The sequence below is a fragment of the Acomys minous genome (assembly GCF_964271855.1).
Source record: "Acomys minous genome assembly, chromosome: 9".
Classification (NCBI taxonomy): Eukaryota; Metazoa; Chordata; class Mammalia; order Rodentia; family Muridae; genus Acomys; species Acomys minous.
Window position 1 is genome coordinate 120079138 of NC_140490.1, and position 18652 is coordinate 120097789.

An 18652-nucleotide genomic window follows, 5' to 3' on the forward strand; every position below is an offset into this window, starting at 1 on the left:
AACACCTCTTATGGTTGAGTTGTGTGTTCCAAAATATAGCTAATGTTTATGTTTAACGTAGCACTTAAAACATAAAGTACATAAAACATCATGGTAAGGGAACATGATCTCCATGGTGACCGAATTAAAATGAGATCTTAGGGTAGGTCTAATCCATCATTGGTGACATTGTAAGAAGGAGGGCATTAGGCAGGGGACATCCTATACTGGAGAGGGCTGCTGTGAAGACACGCGGTGTAGTGCACCACAAACCACCTATGGGAGGTGAGGAAAGTGATTTGCATGCGAGCCCAGGGGGCCTAGCAATTGTGGGAAGTGACGAGAAGCCATAAAGAGGCTGGGAATGAGGCTTTCGATCAGGTCCTAAAAGGAGTTTAATAGTGCCTTGACACCTTGATTTCTCACTTCAGCTTCTAGGAAATAAATAAATGTGTTGCTTTATGTGCCTGGCCTCTCGTGCTGTTCAATATCAGTGCTCAGGAACTCACACAGCGTGCACATCAGTCCTTCTTTTAATGGAGGATGATCAAACGCCAGCACTTCATTATTTGCTCAAAATATTTTCAAACAGAGGATGGTATGGACAGGAAAAGTCAAAATATATCTTATTCATGTACTGCAAGTCAAACAAATGCAACAAACAGCAACACATTTGGCTTGCAGTGGGTTTCCCACAGCTTCCATGGGAAGTGCTGATGGACCTCAGGTTGGGTGGTTGCTTCTCGCTGGAATGTGATCAAAACAAAGCAGGGCTAGATCACAACATAGAAGATTTCCAGCACTGGTTTTTCTCCAAAGAAGAGAGTGGTGAGCACTCCATGCCTGAAGTACTATTCAAATCATAGGTGTTGTGACCAAAATGGATAGGGGTCACTCTCAATGAAGAAGTCCTGGTTTTCAAAAATTCCATTTCCCTAGTAATGAATAGATTCTTAAAAACTTTGTACTGATTCTTTGTGAATTTCACATAATATAACCCAATCCCACTCATTTCCCTGTCAGCTCTCCATATCCACCCTCCGTCCTTGCAACTTCCATTCCAAAAGAAAATAAAAAATAAAAATAAAAATACCTTACCATGGATGCTGCAGTGTGACACACAATATACCTATTTTGCCCAAACAACTTTACTTGCAAATAAATGTGCATTTCAATGAGACATTGGTCTGGTTTGGGGCCTCTGGTTTCTGCTACTGTACCAGTCCTTTTGGGGACTCCTCTCACATATTCTGTTGTGCCCTGTGTCATGAAGATCCTGTGGCTTTGGCTCTGCAGGGCTACCTCTGTCACAAGCTCCAGCAGCTCACAGATGGGGTAGACGTTAGGGTGGGAAAACTCAAAACCCTGGATCTGGGTGGCAGCTGAGTTGGTCAACCTGCCAGCTCTCCCACTTTGCCCAGCTGAGGTACAGGGCAGCTCTGCCATGAATACCGTGGAGTGCCCCCAGGGCCTGCTTGCCTACACTCGCCTGCCTAGGGTCAGGGACCTTCCTTCACTTTCTTTGCATTTCCAGTTTCTCCTCTCTACATAGTGCACAAACCATTGCGTTTCTCTTTCTCTCCCATCTGTCCACTTGCTCATCGTAGTGGCCCACGCATGTCTTCCACCCATCCCAATGAAATAGGTTTTAAATTGAAAGGGTACAGTTAACACGTAACCTCCAATGCCTGAAGTTAATGGTTTTGTTAAGAATTCTAGACCTCAGGCTGGAGAGATGCCTCAAAAGTTAAGAGTGCTGTCTGCTCTCCCATAGGTCCTGAATTCAATTCCCAGCAACCACATGGTGGCTCACAACCATCTGTAATGAGATCCGGTGCCCTCTTCTGGCTTGCTGTCACCCATGCAGGCACAATACTGTATACATAATAAATAAATAAATCTGTAAAAAAGAAAAAATTCTAGACCTCACTATTTACTCAGGCATTTAGAATATACAATCTATGGAAGAGGTTCTGTCTTCTGAATGAGCACAGAATCAAAAGTATTTCACTTGATCTCACTCAAGACATGCTATGACTTAGAGCATTATGCTAAATTCCACTTTAATCCACAGTCAGCCCAGGCTGCCACTATTAGGGTTTATAGATTACACCATCTGTCCAAATAAAGATTAATCCAAGATTAGTTTTATGCCATAGTTAGTGTAGAATGTTGCTCATCGTCAAGAGACCAGAGCAGTGAGTTCACAGAGCAGGAGCAGAGTGGCACAGCACAGTGCAGGGCTAGCCCTCTAGAGGTCTCAAGTTTTATCCCAACACTGCCTGGGCAATCACCGAGAACTTAAATAAGACCATTTTTATGCCTGTGCTGTGTCTTCCCTAAGTGCTTCTGTATCCAGGAAGTTCTGCTTACCCCTGCTTACACTGGCTTCTCTACATACACAGCACTGCTGTCCAAGTCGGTGGATGAGCCTCCTGAGAAGTATTCCAAACTCAGAGTTATTTATTAGCTGCTATTTCAGAGGAGTGTGTGTGTGTGTGTGTGTGTGTGTGTGTGTGTGTGTGTGTGTGTGTGTGTGTGGTCTATTAGTGTTATAGAATTGAACCACTATTTATAACTTCTTTCTAAAAAACATTATTTGATTTTCTGACTCGCCTAAAAGAACATAAAATTTTCTACAGGACTAGTGCATTGCTTGTACCAAAGAAAACTTGATTTATATTTTAATCTTGGTTGTTGTTTTTTTTTTAAAGCGAACAGATTGCTACAGTTGTCTCAACACAGATGTTTTTGCTGTCATTGCTGTTTGTTTACAGGGATTCATTAGCACCCAAGGAATGAGAGCTTTCTTCCCTCTCTAACCAGACCTAAATGCCCTGCGTATTTTTCCTTGGTCACTATTACTCTCAAATCCTTCTGAGCCACTCCTCTTGATTCGCCAAACTCCTCATCACCTCAAACTGCCCAAGATTCCTCAGATGTGACTGAAAACCAAACAAAGTAACAGTTTTAAACAGATAGAGTTTATCCCGAACAGCATTTCCTGAAAAGACATCTAAGATAATAAATAGGCCGTGAGTTCTGAGGGAACTCAGGATGGTCTCAGGCTCCTACCAGACAGCACGAGGATGTGTGAGAACATGGCTTCAGGTCTCCTGGCCTTCTTCTGTGTGCAATTCCCCCTCTCCACCCCGCAGTGGTCACCGCAAGAACTGACCACAGGCCTGGGCTTTGCGTACAATGTTTGTTACTTTACGTTTGCTTCTCAAAGGACAAGAAATACCTCCAAATTTAATTTGTCTTTTTTAAGGGTCAGCCTGGCTGAATCATGTCAGTGTAACTGACTTGGTTTCTTACGGGTCATTTGGTGTTTTTTAATTATCAAAACAATTGATTGAAAAATAACTCAGTGTGTTCTGTTGTGAGGCTTACCTTTACTTGTGATTTCCCATTCTGCACTACCAGGTATAAATTTATTTTTATTCTACTGACACTAATGTGTTATGCTTTGGGGATTTTCTACCCCCACTGTAAGATTTTTTTTTCTCTAAAAGAATTTCGTGATCAGTCCTCATATTGAGATTTCATGTGTCTAATGTATTCCTTCCACTCATCTGCCCAAATCAAGTCTAATCTAAGATTAGTTTTATGCCATAGTTCAGTGTAGAATGTCACTCATCACCAAGAGACCAGAGCAGTGAATTCATGGCATAGGACCAGGAGATGGTGTCCTCTGCGAGGGTCTCACACTTTATGCCAAGGCTGCCTGGGAAGTTCGTGGGCACCTTAAATTGCGTGTCTTCTCTGTATTCCAGCTCTAGAAGATGGGCTACCAGGATGAACGCTGTCAAGCAAGGGAGGATTGATTGATACCCATCCAGTATTAGAACATGGGTTTAAAAAGTTAATGTTCTCCCTGCTGTATTATTATTACAGAAGTTGCTTTTGGTCAGAGTGCTTGATCAAAGCAGCAGAAATAAGACTAAGACACAAATAGTTTATGTTGAAGTCAAATGTAAATTTTTTCAAATGTTTTGAGCCCTGGTTAATTGAATCCATAGAAATAGAGACCATAAATATGGAGGTTAACTATAATCTACCTATCATAACATTATCAAGTGTTTGCTGATTTCTAGTGATTTTTAGTACAAAGAAGTACATAAACAAAACATTTTCACTGCACAAAAAAGAAACTCCTTGGCTATTAATAGTACTGCCCCTTTCTACTTCCTCACGTAACTGAAAACAGCTTGTCTTTTTATCTTTTTAATGTTTTTAACTGAAACAGAATTACATCACCTCCTCCGTCCCCTTCCTCCCTTCAGCCGGGCCCCAGCTGCATCCTTCACCTCCTGCTGTGCCAGGTTGATAGCCTCTGTCCCTCTAATTATAGTTGTTTCATACATATATGTGCACAAATATATATTAATATCGTTTGTTATATTTATATTTTAATAGAATTTATGATATTTAATTGTATGTGATATATGAATTATACATATAAAGCTACTGAATTTGTTTTTGTTGTTTGTGCAGATGTGGCTTTGAGGCTGACAATTCTTCATTAAACAACCCATGGGGGGGGTTCATCCCTACAAAGAGCCAATGCCCCTTGTCCCAGAAGTCATTAGTCTTCCTGCGGTATTTCCCTATTCTGGGTATGGGGTATGAGAGGAATCACATAATGTGTGTTCTTTTGTGGGTGGACTGCATTCACTTAGTGCTGATTTTTCAACGTTTATCCATATTCCACTTCCCGCTTTCAATATTACCATTTTATTTGTTTTAGCTGCCTAATTACTAAACAGTTAGTCAGGCACAGCAGCCCAGAAAACCCTACTTGCTTCTTCTAGAGAAGCCTTCCCCATTAGCTTGCTTTGATTCGCTCTATTTTTGAATTGTTCCTGAATTTACTCGGTAGGACTAGTCTTCCCTTGGGTAGATCCCGGCTGGAAGCAGAAAATACATGAATTGGGCAAGGTGCTGAAATTCAGTAAAAGAACTTCACTGTATAAAGAGTGTGGGTGGGATATGTAATCTACACAAGGCAGTTCCTTGAGCAGTGACTACGCCCAAGCCTGAGAGTCGAGGCCACAGAACGGTGACGAGATACCAGGGAGGAAACTGTGGAGAGGCACCTGTGTAGCTGGAGGAGAAGAGCCAAGTGCCAGGAAGGCAGGCCTCGGGCAGGGCCGCTCTGTCAGAGATGCCATGGCAGGCCTAACAGGAAGGGATATAGGGAGGGTGCTTCCTGGGGCTCCGTATGTCCGGAGAAAAGCTTGGCAGGAGAAGCCGTGTCATGAGTGAGCCAGCGAGGCCAGCAGACACTGCTCACCCCCTGGTGTGACACCGCTAGATCTTTAGGAAAGTTACAAATGATGAGATGCTCTTGCAAAGAGGATCTCTTTTCATTTCTCCTTTCCTGGAAACCAGAATAGGACTGTTCCGGGAAAGCGGGAGAGCGCACAGGCATAAAAGAAAAATGTAACAAAAACTGAGAAATCATAAGAAAGGCTTCTTTTTTCCCTTACCATTCAGATAGGGAGGGTGGAGACACATTTGCATCAAGAAATAGAGAGGTTCATTTTTATAACAATACATTTATATCATATTTCTTAGACTCCTCTAACTTCTCTCAAATTCCTCCCACCTTTATACCCAATTTAATTTTCTCTCCTTTTACTTAAAAAAAAAGAAAAGAAACGCATACAAATAAAATCTATAAAAATCAAAATAATCAAAAGACCTATAAGATTTAAAAAATTGTCAAAATGAAACAGAACCATGCATGTGCATGAGCGAGCACATACACTCTCAGACACACACACACACACACACACACACACACACACACACACACACATACACACACACACACACCACAATGGGACTCATTTTGTGTTGGCCAACACTTCTGGATATGGAGCATGCTTTGGGGTATGGCTGACACACCCAATGACACTTCCTAGGAGAAAGTCATTTCCCATGCTGGTCAGTATCAACTGCAAATAGCTTCTGGATTAGGGGTGGGACCAAATTTCTACTTCCCTCTTTTAGAGCTGGGGCCCTGTTTGACTTCAACCTGTTCTGGTCTTGGGCAGTCTGCCTCAGTCTCTGGGGGTTCATATGTTTGTCAGTCCAGTTGTGTCTGGAAGGCTCTGTTTTCTTGGAGTCATGTGTCACCTTTGGCTCTTACAATATTTCTGCCTTCTCTTCTGCATAGATCTGTAAACCCCGAGGGAAGGGATTTGATTGAGACATCACTACTGAGTGCTCCGACATCTCTCTCTCTCCCTCTTTCTCTCTCTCTCTCTCTCTCTCTCTCTCTCTCTCTCTCTCTCTGTACATTGTTCAGTTGTGACTCTCTGTGTTAATTTCCATTTACTCCAAAATGAAGCTGGGGAACCCATCATTTACGTGAAAAGACTCCTGGTAAAGAAGTGGCTTTACTGCAGTGCCCCAGTTATTACAACCCACTTGGTCCTATAATTAAGCCAAATTCTAAATGCATATATCATGGCTTCTTCTTATCCAATAGCAACGAACTGTTTCTCTTGTTTAGTTATGAGCACCGCAGTAATGGCACCCTTTCAAAATTCCCTTCACTGTAGATGAACAGTGTCCTAACTATATAAAAGACTGTTAGGTTGGAAGACCAACCACCACTTTTATAACATCTGGTAGAAATGTTCATTTTGATTTCAAATATGTCTTTTGTGATATGCTTGTGTGTAAACTGGGGACTGTTAAGTTTGACAACTGAGTCTTATTCAGAAGAAGAGAAAGATGGGAAAGAATACAGAAGAGGAAGCCTTTTATGGGGGAAGAAACTAGCAAAGATGCTGCTCAGGGGTCAGGCTGTGTGATTTAAAGGAAAATGCATGACACAGAAAGAAGACAGTGTACCAGGTGAAATATGTGCAGCCACCGAGTTCTAAAGAGCACATTTTTCATCAAGGCATGAAGAAAAACTAGGTAAATAAAAAGAAGTTCTTGTGAGCAGCTAGAGGCAGTTGTGAGGCAGGCCGGGTTCACAGTTGAAATCGCTCCAAAGGAAGAGAGGCTCCTGCCAAGCTGAAGGCTCTGGCACCTCTCCCAGTTGCTCTGGTTACTGAACCCTTTCTAATCTTAATGGTTTTATAATATCAACGTCACATGCAAATAAAATATGCTTTTCTTTTGCAGATTAAGAACTGAGTGCAGGGTGAAGGATGACGTCCTGAAGAAAGGTGTTTAGGTAGTTAATCTTCTCAAAAGAGTACTTGCTATGAGCACTCTAGCTTTTGTTTAGGCTCTCGCACTACCATGTGCACACCTCTGCATCACCAACGTCTAGTTCAGTAGGTGTCGGATGGTACTCTGGATTCTGCATTTCAGAATGAAAACAGCTGGTCCACGGGTCATTGCTCCACTCTTCCTTGCATCAAATACTGGTGCTGATGGATTGCACATTCATGAATCTTGATGATTACGTAGACTGGGAGAGATGCGAAGTCCTGCAAAGGGAGGAGTGACGTCTGTCTCCTTGTGACTTCTGAGCTGGCTTCACTGTCGTCTACGGCCACTTCTACCTTTGCCAATTTTACTACCTTTTTCTACTGCAATCAAATGTATCCAAGTTTTTACATTCACTAGATGTAACAGCTAATGAAAATATTATTGTCTGAACTACGAAGTCATCCACTTTAATATTTGTAAGAGTACAAAGGGCTATTACAGATTTCTAATCTTAAGAATTTCATAGCTTGTCATGAAGGATCTTATCCTTGGGGCGGGGGTGGGGGGGGTGGGGGGAGGGAATGGGAAGCGCCCATCTACATCACTAACTGTTAAGTGGAAGTTGGTAGTCCTGTTGTTATAGGCTCCTGCCCTTAACACCTCCAGAGGGCTACACACAGGTCCATCCTTTGGAGATATAACAATTTTAAAAAGTGAAAAGATAACAAATTTCTCCCTCCTGGAATTCATATACTCATGAGTCATTTTTCACCTTACCGTGGGACAAGAAAACCAGAAAGAGAAATACCTAAAGTCATAATGACTTCTTTCAAATAACCAAAGTAAACAAACTATCAACATTTTTATTTAAAAAGACAACAAATAAATGTTTACTTGCATCATATTTTAGTTTTTTAAATTGAATGTTTTACTTCAGTCTTTGCAATAGTAATTTAACTATTAAAAATGAACAGAGCACTAGAGGTAGGTGTTCCTATAGCTTGACTAAGCACAGAATAATATTTATAATGAGTCCACTTGGGAGGACTGGCCACTTTATATAACTATTTAATTAATATTTTGTGGGCATCTTTTGTAAACTATTTCAATGGTCATATAGCAAATGGTATAATTTTACTTGAAAAAACATTTAGGCTAAGTAGGTTGAAGTTACAGTATATGGCTAAGATCTACAAATATAAATTATAATGCTCCACATCTTTAATACTTTTATTAAGTATTCCTAAACTTTCCCAGAGATATTGCAAAGTTCTCTAAGAATCATATATACAAATTCCTAGCGTTAACAATAATTGAAGCATGCATGAAGATCTACAGGAAACTGTTCCCAGGTCTCTTACCCAAGGTTGCAATTTCTTCTGGAGCCTTTTTTGCTTTAGCTCAAGAACAATCAACAGTTGTAACCTATCCTGAGTTCTTCTCTTCTTTGACCCCTGCGAGCCAGGAGAGACCCGAGGCCAACCTCCAGCACTGTTCACTGCGAGCCACGGAGAGACCCGAGGCCAACCTCCAGCACTGTTCACGCATCTTTGTGCACTTCAGCTTTACCACAGCTACTGTTTCTCTACGCACACTTACTCTTGCTCTCATTAACTTGTTTTAGTTACTTTTAATCGTACATAATTTTAAACAGACTCAAGTCCTTGGTGAAAAGTAATGCTATATCAAGGAAGTCCATACAATGTATTTGACATAATATTATTATCAGTGCTTTACTAAAAACTCATTTTATTACCAAAGCTATTCCAGGCATTTCACATATATGGGAACTTCAAAATTTAAAACAACAACAACAAAAATCTTGTTTTTATTCTAATGGTTATAACTTCTCCTACTTCAGACCTTAATACCTAAGCAGCTTGGCCAAAATATAAATCTAAGATTTGTAGAAGTATCCCAATTCTGGGACATTTCAAGTCTAGTATTCTGTTTTCTTGCACCATAATATACACTGACCTTTGGATATACTTTAAGCATAATAATTTAAGCCATAAGACATGAAAATCAGTTACAACCAAGTTACAATGAAGAATTTACAGTGGAGCGAGGTACCTATATTCTTTTCAACATCTTCATAGACATTGATTAATCCACAAAGATATTTTTCACCTAAATAGTGAGCTGTTATGCTTAAGCGTAAATGGAGAATAGATTCAACTTCACAGACATTTCCCATATATCACGAGAACCACGGCGGAAGACGGAGGTACCATCAGGACTACTAACACTATTCTACAAAGAGACCCTAAGATGAACCAAGAGATTCAATCAAGATCACACAAAGCAACAAAGTGCAATTCAGTTCTGTTATTCTTAGTCAGAGTCTGTCTCATCCACTGAGGCCCTGACCACCCTTGAGAAGGTGAATTAATTATTAAGCAATTTCTGTAAAAACTCCTGAAGTCAGCTTCTTCCTTCCACCCCCAAGGCAATGATGCAAACAAATGTACCAAGTGGGATGCAATTAAAGCCTCAATTGATTCCTTTCCCTGACTATACTTCAGTAACATAGTGGGTTTAAGATCTGTTTTCCCAGCTAGCCAGTTTCCTCCAAATAGAAGTCAAAAGGGCTTTCATCTCTTTGCCTAAGACAAGTTCTGACATGTTCACCATTCTTCTGTTAATATAGACCCTGTTAAGAATATCAATTGTTTGTAGTAATTCCAGAGAAAATTGTTAGCTAAGACTTTAAAAAGCGGTAAAAAAAACTTCTTAAATCTTTTAAGAAAGGGCCATGACAGTTGGGGGTTTAGCTTAATGGTAGAAAGCTTGCTTAGGAAGAACAAGGTGGGTTCTGTCCTCAGAACAAGGATTATGAAAATAACAAGCTAATTTTAGATTATTGAATGTCTCTAAAATATTTCCAATAAATTTTTAATATCTCCATTTAAGTTGTGCTTGCCTGGCTCAATAGCCTTAGGACTATATAAGGTACACTTAGCTAACTCTTTTTTTTTCTGGTGTTACTGAAAAATGAAAATGCATAGAAAATGCTTTTGAGACAGGTCTCGCTCTGCAATCCAGGCAGGACTTGAACCTAAAATTTTGTATCTTTGTGTCACCAGACAGAGCTGATGTAAGTATTTTAATCACAGTCAAGGTATAAACTGTTGTGGGAGATAAACAGCTTCTCAGGAACAGGAAGCTGATGCTGGTATAACCGAGTTCTACCGGAACCAGTGGCTTCAATGTTTCTCTCCCTTGTCCCCTAACACTTCTGCCCTCGGATGGACTCCCCACAGGGACTCAAATGCCCCAACCTTCCCGGCACAGTCTCTGTGCACCACAGCATCCAGGAAGAGATTTTATCTTCAAGATCAAGCTAGTCCTATCCTACACACAAAAATATGTTAATTAGGACCAGTTTCCTAGGAGATTGAGATTTGGGGCTTGAACCAGCTGTATCTCCCACGAGACCTTCTTAGTGCTGTGACCCTTCAATATAGTTCCTCACATTGTGGGGACCCCGAACTGTAAGATTATTTTGTTCTTACTTCATAACTGCAATTTTGCTATTGTTATGAATCTTGATGTGAGTATGTGATATACAGGATAAGTTATGTGTGACCTCAAAAGGGGTTGTGGCCCACTGCTTGAGAACTGCTGCTCTGGGCTGTCAGAGTAATGATCCCATCTGACCCCAGGTGCTACACATGGCAGAAGCAAAAGTGCTTCTGAAAGTCTTCAAGATTGCCCTCCAAATAGTTCCCCATGCTGCCTACCAGAGGTCTAGTGTTTGAGTTTCAGATGAATGTTCACAGTAAAAAATTTCTGAATGACTGAAAGACAACAAACAAACAAACAAACAAACAAAGAGAAAAACCAAAACAACAAAAAGGTTAGTTCTGGTAAAAATCAGAGGTAGTTGTATTCTGAGAAGAAAAGCAGTGAAAATGTGTGATGGTGGGAAGACGCCTGCTGCATTCACTGCTTTATTCGGGGACTGGAAGGAGACTCAGTGTGATCAAAACAGAGTGAGAGAGCAGAAAGCACGCAGCAAGGGAGAAGAAGCAGAGGACATCGTACAAGGGATAGGGATGGAGCTATAGTCTTCAGTCAGAGGAAACACTTTGGCCATAAAAGTCTGCAGGATAGTGCACTCCTCGTTAGTGTAGTGGTGAGGGTCCCTGCCTGTCACACGGGAGACTGGGGTTCGATTCCCTGGTGGGGAGAGGCCTTACTTGCTTGTCAGGCAGATGGTGGTGCACGCCTTTAATCCCAGCACTTGTGAGTTCAAGGCCAGCCTGGTCTATGAAGTGAGTTCCATAACAACCAGAGCTGTTACACAGAAAAACCCTGTTTAAAATAAAAAGAAGAAGAAGAAGAAGAAGAAGAAGAAGAAGAAGAAGAAGAAGAAGAAGAAGAAGAAGAAGAAGAAGAAGAAGAAGAAGAAGAAGTCTGCACGACAGCTGCACTGGATTTCTCCAGCACTATATTAAAGTTACATATTGTAAAACTACCAGGTGTAAATGATGTTGTAGATGTTTCTGGAGGCCAAATCACTATGTGAAAGATCATTACCACAAAGAAACGCTTTCTAAATTCCAAACAAAAGTTTCCACAGTTTATTTAAACACAAATCATCTTTAAACTAGGCTGGATCTTCTTTTGCACATAGCTTAAGCATTGTCATGTGTCTCGATATTGCTTAGTGTTGATTGGTGATCATAGCTTTGCAGAATGGAGAGCTGCAGGTTGCTGGATGCTCTAGGCCTCAGAAAGGCTGCATCCAGTCATTGGTCTCCGTCTAAAGATGTGCACTAAAATCCATCACCAGCAGAGTCTGTTTTCAGAGGTCATTTCCACTAACTACTGCTGAGCCTGCAATTCCTACATCTGCTTTAATTTGCTTTGTGAACGTGTTACGACAAAGAAGAGGAAACATTCCTTCCCACTGACTTCTGTACTCTGTCCTAATTAAGCCAACTTTCATTTTGAGTTTTCCCAGAAGCCTTGTTGACCTAAGCAATAGCAAAGAATCATCCCTTTAGAGAAGAAATGCAATTCTATCTTAAATCATTCCTGAGGACAACTCTTTTTCGTATTTTTCTTTTGAGGACAACTCTTTTAGGTTCAATTTTTTTGAGAAATATATTATTTTTATGGCTACGTAATAGCATATTGATATATCAAAGCTCACATCACATGATTGGAAACAAGTTGGAGCATAAACAATTAGAGAAAATAAATGGTTTCTTCTAGTATGTTAGTGGCTATTTGACATACAAAAGGCTTACCTGCCCTCTAACTAAACTGCCGAGATGGAATATAGTAATGTACTACTTTTATCATCTTAAACTGAGTCTGACTGTATCCTTAATGCGAACAGTTTTCTACAGGAAAAGATAAGATAATATAATAGAAACTTATTTTATGAATTCCACAGCACCAAGCACCCAGATTTTGAAAAACTTAAATAAATCTAATTTTCCTGTTACAGATAGTTACTATGAAAAATATTGCTAAACATCTTCAAAAGATTTTTTACTATAAAAATACATTAAATAAACCTAAAATTGAAGGAAATGGTAAGGAGACTCTCTGCAACGCCCCCCACAAATTATCATCAGTATTTGTCCATGTTGAATCATTATCTCCTTCATTTCTGAAATCACTTTAACACCTGAGAAAGGACATGCAATATCTAGATTGCTTTTCAGTGTTGACTGCAAGGTCATTATCTTCCTTAGCACTTCATACCTCTTCATTATTGATTATTTATTTTTAGTCATTAATGTTAAACCCAGTTTGAGTTTCTTGGTCAAATAATAAGAGCATAATAATACTTGTTTTTGTTGTTGTTGTTGTTGTTTTGGGTTTTTTTTTTTTTGGTAGCCTTACATCTCTGGTGACTATTAATTCAATAAGAGATAAGAACCAACATTCTTCCATATCTAGATTTTCGTTTTTAGAATCATAATTGATAAAGTTGGCAAGAGCAAAGGGAATGAGACAACAGCCAGAAAGAACAAATGGGAATTGCGTTTCTGCTGGGTGACGCCGGATGAGTTTTGACCAGGATGATGTAAATGACACAGCCGTGTAAGGATGAGGGCACTACAGCTAAAGGGCAGCGCTTTCTTTGGAACTGTACCAATGAATAAACTGCAGTTACTTTGTTACCGTGTGATGCATTCTCACACATCTCTGTCCCCTCAGCTGTTGTTTTTGTCTAAGACTTACATTGTTTCCTCCTTGTAAGTTCTGTGCCCATTTTCTGACTCCCCCCAACTCCAGCATGTTTTCCTACACTGTCCATGTTGGAGAAGTATTTCTCAAGTTCAGTTGTGAGCCTACTGAACTCATCCAATTATTCTGAACTGACTTCGGCATCCAGACTTCCTTGGCATGTCCTCCTTAAGCCAATCTAGCTCCAACTTGTCTCTCTGCCAACATGTTGCAAAGCTAGGCAGGGACTGAGCTAGCTGTCTGTGTGTTCCCTTCAGGTGAGCTCTCATTTCACATCAGCTCTTATTCCTTACGTTATCCTTTTGTTTGAGAGCCGAGGCCTCCCGTATGCAATGCCACCTTGTTTTCAGAGCTCTGGCTAATCTATTTGAAACATCTGTTGACATCTGCACTCCTACCCAGTCCTCACGTTTGAAGGTCAAAGTTCTCTACTGCCTACTCTTCAGCCTCTTCTAATTAGTTATCTAATGGTTCTTAAATAAATGTCTGAGGTAATGAGTTAAAAATATTAAATTCTGCCACTTTTTGGTGAAAAAAGGAAAATTGCCAAAATAAGAAAGAGTCATTCTTTGGAAGGTCACTTACTACAGTAAGCCAGCAGTGAGGCGGCCATTTGCTCTTGGCTCTTCTACTTCCTAAATAGAGCTATTCTAGAACAACAGTCACACAGGGTTGCTCATCAAGATCAGATGTGCACTGTGCCTCCATGGGACTGTAATAGCACAGGGAGCCAAGGATCAACCCTCACAGCCTTCTTGTCTCAGAAGCCAGAGGCGAGGCAGCTCTGGGTTCCTGAGTGCGCGGAAGTTCATTCTATTTCTCCCAAAATAAAGCAAGCCAGCATTCCAAAATCTGAAAGACCAGATTGCTTTAAAAAAAAAAAAAGTCATATTGGCTTATTTGTGTTGCTCTCATTTCACAAGTAAACCATGTGTATATTATATACTATCTTAAGTCCTTTTAGAAAAAGAGCATAAAATGGGTAAAGTTGCAATTTAATCTATATCTGCACTATCTGTATAACTACAGAATTGTCAGTACATGCTGTGTAATATGCTGGCTCATTGCGCTCATATTCATGAGGTTAAACTGATTGATTTTTTGTGGCCTGTAATATTAATAAAATTCTTTAATTCATTTTTAAGAGGTTTAATGCTCACTACTCAAGATTAAGTGTCAATATTGCCAGCTGCGTCATTAACACTTCCGGCTTGCACCCTGTGCATAGCAGCAATCACTAAAGCAGCATGCCCCTTCAAAGATCTCAGGAATACACAGTTCTTTCAAATAATCTTTAAAAAGAATTTTAGTCTCAAATGTAATAACTTGAACTGCCATTTACTTTTGCTCTCAAATCCTTATAATCTTTACTGCATACCTCTGTTGAAAAAAGATCACATTGAGTCTCTAACAATAAACACTTTAGTAAACCAATAGGGCGTTCAGCTTTAAGGGACACAGTAATTTTCTGTTTTAATCTTCTTTTTTTTCAGAGACAGGGTTTCTCTGTGTAGACTTCGTTGTCCTGAAACTAGTTCTGTAGACCAGGCTGGCCTCAAATCCACAAAGATCTGCCCCCTGCGTGCTGGGATTGCAGGCATGAGCCACCACTGCCAGGAGATTCGGGAATTGTTAAAAGTCTCTCAGTGTTTATTATTCTAGGAGAAACTGGGCAAATAAGTGATTCAGGTTCCTTAAATATTTACCAAAGAGGCGTGCGTGCTAACCACTCTGACAAAGTACTTCTCTTGAGGTCTCATTCGGTCTTTCTGACAAGGTAGAAGAAAGGCATTACCAGCACAAGTTCCCAGACACACAACCGGCAGAAGTCAAGTTTCTTACTGCTTTTGGAATGTTCTCTAAAGTCCCATGTCAAACCTGCAGTTGCTAGCCTGGGGGTGGCTGGGAGCGGGATCTTTAAGAGGTGGGGCCTAATCAGAGGGCTCTAAGTCTTTGGGTGTATGCTTCAGAAAGGATTGCTGCCACTACTCTGTTCTTTAACTCTTTTTTTCTTTTCTTTTCTTTTCTTTTTGCATTCAGAACATTAGACTAGCAGCTTCGCTGCATGGGCACACTCCCCACCTACATGTGCTGCCTCGCCACAGGCCAAAGCAACAAGACAGTCCACCTTAGACCGGAGCCTCCAAGACTGAGCTTGAAGAAACCCCTCTCTTTATCAAAGTGGCTTTATAAGGGAGATCTATCTATCCATTCCTTTTCAATTTCCAGAAGTGCAACATAGTTTCAGATTAAAAAGAAAAAGGGGAAGTTTGGGAGCTGGCTCAGTGGGGTACCTTGTCATACAAGCATGATGTCCTTAGTCTGAATCACGAGAAATAATGTAACAACGCTGTGCATATTAGCACACATCTGTAATCTCAATGCTACAAAAATGAGATGTGAGGCAGAGCCCTTATAAAGCCACTGTTAGAGAACAGGTGTTTGGAAGTCTTTTCACTTCTGTTGGCCATCGTTAATTTCCTAGTATTTAAGGAATGTGCCTGTAATCTGTCTACTCACACAATAACAGACTTTCACATGTTTAGAATAACCTGAACCTTGAAAAATACCTAGGATATCTGTAGCTTCCTTGTATAGGTCACAAAAAGGAGAGTCACATAGAAAGTAATGAAGGTAACCAGGCATTCCTTGTAACACAGAACTTGTTTTCCTTCATGGGTAACAGCAGCAGGAAATTCTGAGCTGGGGAACATCACAGGTAATGATGTACCTTTGTTATATGCAGTAACAAAGCGTTGGAGAGATAATTTATCCCACAAAGCTAGTGAACTTCGGCAGAGATGACAGTACCGCTTGATTCAATTTGAATTTATGGTCTGTCTGGTGTTGATTATGAGCAAGATACTGCTTTACTGTTGGGGATACAAAGATGAGTAAATTAGGCAAGCATGGCAGTATTTGTTCTCAAACTCAGCCTAAGCTGAACGTAGCTCTACTAATTATTAACATAGTCCTGATTTAATTATTAGCATATTAACTTATTTTAACCTTGGCAAGTCCTTAACATCTCTGGCTTTCTGCTACGCTAACCTGCCTGATAAAGCTTCCTCTGACCAATCAAATGTGGGAGTTGGTATGCAGGCACTTAGCACAACAGCAGAGTCTAAGTGTCAGTCTAAGCCAGACCACGATGATACGTGCTGTATCGCACACACTGACAGCTGCATGGCAGTGCAGAGTCCTGAGCCTCCGTTGTTGAGCAAGTACACGATGGAGAATGAGGAGGAAACATTTGATTGGAAAGAAGCTGGGATTCTAAGAAGTGGCTGTGGACAGAGTTTGGAGATCAGTATCTTTGGAATACCCTCCATATTGACAGAGCATAGCTAAAATAGCAGCACAGTCTATCTATTTTGTTACAAATTTGAAACAGTTACAGTAATAGAGACTACAAATAATCATAAATCGTATGGTTTCATCGATTCAGATCTTGTTCCTTCCCTACCTATTTATTTGTGCTGGGTGCTATGCTAGACGCTGGATATCGCTGTGATTTGTCCTGAGTACTATGCTAGACGCTGGATATCAGTGTGGGCCAAGAGGACAGTTGTCATCCCCTTAGATAGCAGTCCTGAGATTTAAAGATACATGCTATAAATAATGATGAGCAATATTTGGAGTGTTTTGAAGAAAATTTAGATAAAAGATTCAGCTATGTCATCCTAAGTGACTGAAGTTTTACTCTGAGTCCCGAAGGGGAAGGTGGAGCTAACTGTACTGAACCAGCTACACTGCATCAGAGTGACAGGCAGAGGGCATGAGATGCAGCTCAGTAGTAGTGGAGCACTTACCTGTAGGGGTGACGGCCTCAGTTCTGTCCCCTGTGGTGCACAAAGCAAGCACACCAAACAAGAACCACAGGCAAGGAGAGCAGCAGAAAGAGTCTGAAACTGAAGCATCAATTGGCCCCACAACATAAAAGCCACATTGCGGAGACCTCCTCACGGTGCCCACCTTTTGTTAAGTAGCTGGGTAATTAACAGATTCATTTTTGGAAAAGCTAACTAACTAGTTAACAAGGATATTGAATGAAAAATAACATGGTTGCAATTGTGAAGCCATGTGGCAAATGGATTGTCAGGCAGAAGGAAGCAAGTGATAGCCATTAGGATAGTTTTTGCCATAGCACAATTTTACAAATTCTGAGAGTATAATTTAGGAGAATGAAGTTGTTTAGACGGAGTTTAGACCCAGTTTGATATTCCTAGAAATGAGCCCCAGGATTGACAGTCTGGTGGTAGATGCTACGTGTATGTGTTACTTCGGGACTTGAACTCTGTCTCGCAGAAAGTAGATGGGCTTGGTAGGGATTTATTGTCCCTTAGACAAACCATGGCAGTGACAGGATAAAAGATGAATTTATAAGCTCCCCAAGATAAAAGAAAGGCAGAGGTTATTGTAATTTTCTCATGAAAAATAATGAGTGAGATTGGTGGGAGGTAAACAAAAGTAGGAGGCTATTGTAATACTTCGATGGAAGAAATAATGAGTAATGAATGAGGAAAGCAGTATCACATAGGAAATAGGACGCTGACTCAAACTACTCAGGCATAGAATGTTTGTGATTATTCAGATAGGCAGAGGGGGAGGAGTAGGAGGGATTCGGGTGAGTCACAGGTTCCTGACTAGGATGATTGAACCATGAAAAGAGCAAGAAGCCTGGAGGAAGAGCCCACTAAGAAGGGAAGATAAAGGGGGTGTGAGCGAGATGAGTGAAGTTTGGGGAGCGCATGGTACATCCAAAAGAAGACACTAGAAATGCATTTTGCTATCCATTTCAGGTCAAAGATGCAAGGTCAAAATAGCACTAGAATAGAACAGAATTAGGATTATAAAAAAATAGAAAAGTGGGTAGGTGGATGATGATTGATTGATAATTTTATGAGAAATGCTGTTGAATGCTTCAAAGTAATCAAGGAAGCTGAGAATTGAAAATGGCCCATGTATATAGGTAAAAGTAAAAACTGAGGACACCGGACACTGTCACACAGTACCAGAATTGAAGATCTCCAGTAGGAATATGATGGGTAACGAACCTTAGCATACTGTGACTGTGTTGGACTGAGGTGGTGCGACGTTTACTATCAAGAAATCAAGGGACTGTGAAGTCTCCCACCCACACCACCGCTGCAATCAATGATGCCCTGGCAGAGCACGTCAGACTCTACTGTGCTGGAGGTGAGCAGTGGGACAACTTGCGCCGAAAATAAGGAGAATGACGCAGTCTGTTGTTGTTGCTTGCACATCGACTAGAACGGAAAGG